Raw genomic sequence first — 6,000 nt, 5'->3', positions numbered from 1 at the left:
TTCAGTAGGAATGTGTGGGTGTGTTTTGATCAAATTTTATCACTAATCCTGATTGGTACACAGAAGTACCTGACTTCACCTTTTCTAACTCACCATGCCACCTTCAAACTAGTGAGAAGAGAAAAAATACCCACATCTCCCATCTGAAATGACCAAAACCTTGGCAGAAAATATTGTCTTCATGTTGGACCCCATTATTCAGTAAAAAGCTTCAGTGAGGAAGATGTCTATCATCACACTCTACCTTCAATTATGGGCAAACATTGCTTCTTATTCTGTTCTATTTCTCTGTCATTCCTACTTTCCAACGTCATCACCATACCTGACCAATGATCTTTCCATCTGTGTTCCTCTAGCCAATCAGAGCCTTAGTGCTACTCTTTAAATATCATTGTAATTCTGCACTCTGTCATCCAGACCTACTATTGTACAACCCAACTCCTCCCCATCACCGCCATATCCTCCATGTTGTCCAGAGAGACCCAACTAAAGGTCCATCAGTCATCCTGTCCTATCTCCTATCTTCATAAGGTCCTACGCTTATGAAGATGCCTCACGTCAACAGAGTCTAATTGCCAGAATCTTTGTTTTGCAATTCACAATAAACATTGTTATTCACTTTCAATCGATCTCCAATATAATAATATAATAAAAATAAGTTTTCAGGGCCTTTAATGGTTGTAAGGGGCAGAAGAAAACAGTTTTAGGTGAGCTACTCTTTTTGCATACTAAGCTTTCAAATCTGTCATGATATAATGTCATAATCATATATGCTACTAGGTAGGCAGGTACAGCACGAGCATGCGCCGGGGAGGGTCTATGGTTTATTTTTACCAGAGCAGAAGAGGCAGCAGGAGCCATGATCTCTTTGTTCTTTTGTTTGCTTGCTGGCTTTTGATGAATGAACACAGACTGTCTGTAATGGACAGTGGTCTTCTTTTGCAGGTGTAAACTACATCCTCATAGTGCATCAGTGGCCTTTTGATTAAGTTTGATACAAAGTTGAAAACACTCATCAACAGAACTGTGCTTGTTTAAAATGAAAAGGTCTTTGTGTTTAAAGAAAATGTGATCCAATCTGTCCAGAAACACGCCAAAAATAACAAAACACAAACAAAAGGAATAGCTGATGCTTCAGTAGAAACTGATCCTTGTTATTACACTTTTATAACACCCACCAGATCTTTCAGGTGCATATAAACACGTCTGCTTTCATTTATTGGATTTTTATTGCTCTCATGAGGCATCTATGGATGGTAAGTCAAGGCAGAGCTAGTCTTGTGTAGCATTGCTCCACCTGACAGCTTTGAACACTTCTGTCCTTTTAGTTTTTTACTCTTTTTATGTTTCAGCCTTAATGTTTTTCTTTCTACAGCATGTTTCTGTAGATCAAATCTCTACTTATTATTGGACAAAATTTCATTGACTGTTTTTTTGTGTCTGATGTGTGTACAGTAGTAAAACAGGTCTTTCTAATAGCCTTCGTCTCATTAAGAACATCAACCTCACCACCTCCATTAAGCAGACTGACTCTGAGAAGTTGCTCACTGTTTATTTTTCTTTCTCCTGGAAAGATTTGTTTCAATTCGGCCTCCAAGAAACTGTCATTAAGTTTTAGCTCGGGGTCTGTTTGTTCCTGACAGACACAAAATGAGGATCATTTAGCTAAAATTAAGGCAAGAAAATGAACATTCAGTGGGGGAAAGTGCATTTACTAAAGTACTGTACATGAGTATTTCCATGTGATGCTACTTTCTACATTTCAGAGGGAAATATTGTACTTTCTACTCCACTACATTTATTTGACAGCTTTAGTTACTTTTCAGATGATTTGACACAATGGATAATATAACAAGCTTTTAAAATACAACACATTGTTAAAGATGAAACCAGTGGTTTCCAACCTTTTTGTCTTTTGACGTCTTACAAAAAGCAGTGTGTAGTCGGGGTCACATTTCACATGTCTATGAGTTGTTAACAGCTCCACCAAATAGTGATTTTTCCCTCTAAACTTCTCACATGCTTTCATTTCAATAAATGTTCAAATGATCCAATATTTCAGCAAAAATCAAAGATTAGAGAAAAAGTCCATAAACTGAAAACAGATTTGTGTATCAGAACTTTGTTTTTTCTTCTTTCCTCTCCCATTAATCATCTCACCACCCCTCAGATTTATCTGCTGACCCTTTGGAGGGGCCTGATCAAGCAGCAACATCCATGGCTTGAAATCAACGCCAATGCGGCACCACTGACGGTCGCTAGATGACTTGCTCCAAAAATTACCCGGCTCCAACAGACTCCCATTCAAGAGGCGTCAACTTCTCTATAGAAATACTAAGTCAATCATTTTTTTCAACCAGTCATTATGGTCTCAATCTCATGTGTCGGCATGAGGGTCGTAAATTTTTTATCCTGTTTTAAGCCACATTTTTACGCTACACTTTTAGGTCCTGGTTGTTTTACTATTATGTTTTAATGAGGTAAATGATTTTTGAATGTTTGTTATTGTCTTAAGTTATGCACTTCCTGGTTGGGATAGCCTGCCGCAAGTGGATTTGCTGCTAGCATAACCCGGTTTATTTTTAGCATAGGAGCTGGCTAGCTAACAGGGACTGCAGATAATATCACTGCTGTTTTTATGCTATCAACATGCCCTGTGAAAACTGTTTGCTGTTTGCACACTAACAGAGAGGTCACTAACCTCAAGGAGGATATCCGTAGGCTCTCTGTGGAGCTGCGGCGGGACTCCAAGCTTTCCAGTTACATCGACACAGCAGCCCCACAGACTAGGAACACTTCAAATATGAACTCTGTATTCTCCTCTGCTGGATACCATTGTGTGGGATCCAATACGCCACCACTCACCACTCAACCTGACTAACCGCTTCCCAGTGCTGCCAGACGAAGCCCTGGACCACCCAGGTGATGCTGGCGAAACCTGCCCAGATCCAGACCGTGTCCCCAATCGTGCACCTCCCCCATGGCCTATCAGGATCTTAGCCCCAGCGACAATGGGTCTTCCTGGAACTTTTCTGCTGCGTGAATGCCGGGGCCTTTCATCTGTCATCTTACTCTCCTTTTTTCACAACCATTTCAAATAATTCCTCCACTGGACTCCGTCATTCTGACCCCCCTCTTATGTTATGTGATGCGATGTGCAATAAATCACCAGAAATCACCACAATCCTAAAGTTCTCTTCAGGGTAATTGATATCTGTTATTAGTCGTTCCTCCACTTCTTTTCCTGTACCTGATGTTGAGCTGTCTGAAAAATTTCTCTCTCATTTTGTAAATAAGATGGAGAATATCAGGTCCCAAATCTAACCTGAACCTTTCATTTTTTCTATTTCCCGTGTTCTGCCACTTTTTCCCAGTTTCAAACCAGCACAATTTCAGGGTTAGAGAGAGTACAGTCTACCATATGAACTCCTCCTCCTGCATCTCAGACATTATTCCCACTAAACTGCTCCAGGAGGTATTTTCCACTGTTGGCTCTGTTATTTTGGAAATTTTTTAACAATTCTTTGGTCTCTGGTTCTCTTCCAAACAGTTTTAACCATGCTATTGTTCACCCATTGCTAAAGAAACCCAATTGGGACCCCCTCTTCTTAAGTAACTACAGACCAATCTGAAAATTGTCTTTTTTATCTAAGGTTCTGGAGAAAGTTATTTCATCCAAACTGATATCTTTAATGAATAATAATAGTGTTTTTAACTGTTTCCAGTCTGGTTTTAGAACACTTCATAGCACCAAGACAGCTCTTGTTAAGGTTACAAATGACTTATTGCTGACTGCAGACAGAGGTGACGATGGCTCGATTTTAGTTCTTCTAGATTTAAGTGCCACTTTTGACACAGTTGATCATGGTATCCTCTTACTGTACATCGCTTGGAAACTTGGGTAGGCCTCAGGGGCTCGGCTCTTAGCTTATTAAACTCATACCTCTCCAGTAGAATTTCTTCCATTGCTCTGGTTAACTCTACTTCCTTGATGGCTCAGAGCTGTGTTGTCCCTCAGGGCTCTGTTCTTGGCCCCCTTTTGTTCTCTATATAAAGTACATGCTGTCTCTTGGCCATGTTATTCAGAATCATTATGTACTTTTTTATGTGGATGACACTCAATTATACAAGCAATTAAAACCCACAGATCCTAGCAGCCTAGCAAATATTACAACTTGCCTCTCTGATAAGAAATTCCGGATATCCCCAAATTGTATTTTAATGATGATAAGTCATCATTCTGTTCCATCAAATTCCATCATCTCTTTTTGCTGCTAATCTTGGCGGTCTGTCAAATAATATTATGCAGGCTGCTAGAAAGAGATTACTAGGAGTAATATTTGATACTTACCTCTGTTTTGATGATCAAGTCAAAAATGTTGTCATGTTTCTTTCATCCCAAGATAATCTCTAAAATTATGTTATTTTTATCAGTTGCTGATTTACAAAAAGCTGCACATGCTTTATCTATTCACTGCTTGATTATTGCAATGCACTTTACCCAGGTCATCAGTCAGGGCTCCCTCCACCGTCTCCAACTGGTACAAAATGCTGCTGCTCGACTTATTACTGGAACAAAGAGGCATGATCACATGACCCCTGTGCTTGCCTCCCTTCACTGGCTCCCTGTTAGATTTCACATTGATTTTAAAATCTTATTACTCACTTTTGAGGCCTTACACGGCTTTGCTCCAAAATAGATATTTGACTTACTGACCTGGTATGTGCCTTATCAGCCATTAAGATCTGCGGATGGAGCCCCGCTGGTTACTCCCAGGTCACGGTTTGTGATCGGGCTTTTAGATATTAGAGCTCCCACACTACTGAACTCTCTGCCTACTGAACTCAGACACACTAAGTCTTTAGCTTCTTTTAAAGATCTTCTTAAAACTCCTCTTTTTGTGAAAGCTTTTGTAAATGTTTGATATATGTTTATATATGTTTGATCTTATTCATTTTATTGTCGTTACTTTCTCTGTGCTCATGTCCTTGGCCTTATTCTTCATTCTGTCTGCCTTGTCTGGTTTTATTTCCTTTTTGTGAAGCACTTTGTAACATTGTGAAGAAAAGTGCTATATAAATAATGTTTATTTTTATTATTATTATTATTATCTCTAAATGAAGGCTGTCTAATAAGTGTACTGGTGGTCATTTTGGAAAGATTGCTGCTGCTGCTGCTCATTAATATTAGTATTAATAATCTAATGATGCCATATATAATAATAAATCAGTCAGAGCCACCAAACCACTACTTTTACTTTAAAACTTTAACTACATCAAGCTGATAATACTTAGTACTGATAATACTAAGTAGGATTTTTCATGCAGGACTTTTACTTGTAATGGAGTATTTTTACATTGCTATATTGGTATTTTTACTGCAGTAAAGGGTCTGAATATTTCTTCCACCACTGTAAATGTGAAAGTGAAATGCATTCAATTTTAGTGTCTGTGGTTTGGAATTTAGAAATAATAAAAAAAACATTTGCTGTGTGCCATTTAAACACACATATTTCCCTTAAATAGAGTTATTTTCAAAGGAGACCACAGTTCAAAGACAATGACAGGATGGGATGTCTAATTCAAAACAGTGCAGATGTGGCAGAGTTACAACAGCAAAGTACTTTTAGCTTGTGTGAAGGAGGGAAAAGTAAAGATGAGGTCTGACGTGGAAAACAGCGCACTAAAACCAAAACGGAGGCAGACATGACGTCACTCGCTACACGCAGAGTCTTCTCTTTGAGCCGCGGTCGTTCCTAACGGGCGGCGATAGACAACATTTCCTTGAAAAGAACTCCCATCGACGTGCTCTTCAGCCGGGCTGCCAGAGCGGCGAGGAGTCCAGAGTACACAGTTTACAGCTCGCCGCACTTCACGTCTAATGTTCCACGCTCCCTTCAGATTTCCACTTCAACACCCACTTTAATGCGTGCAAACGACTCCAGTTACTGTTTCATTACCGGCCTATAAACTCTACGATAAGTGGCTCCGTCACATCCA

This window comes from Thunnus thynnus, chromosome 3 (genome assembly GCF_963924715.1).
Source record: "Thunnus thynnus chromosome 3, fThuThy2.1, whole genome shotgun sequence".
Classification (NCBI taxonomy): Eukaryota; Metazoa; Chordata; class Actinopteri; order Scombriformes; family Scombridae; genus Thunnus; species Thunnus thynnus.
The sequence above is the reverse complement of the archived record's forward strand: the minus strand, read 5'-3'. Positions refer to the sequence as shown.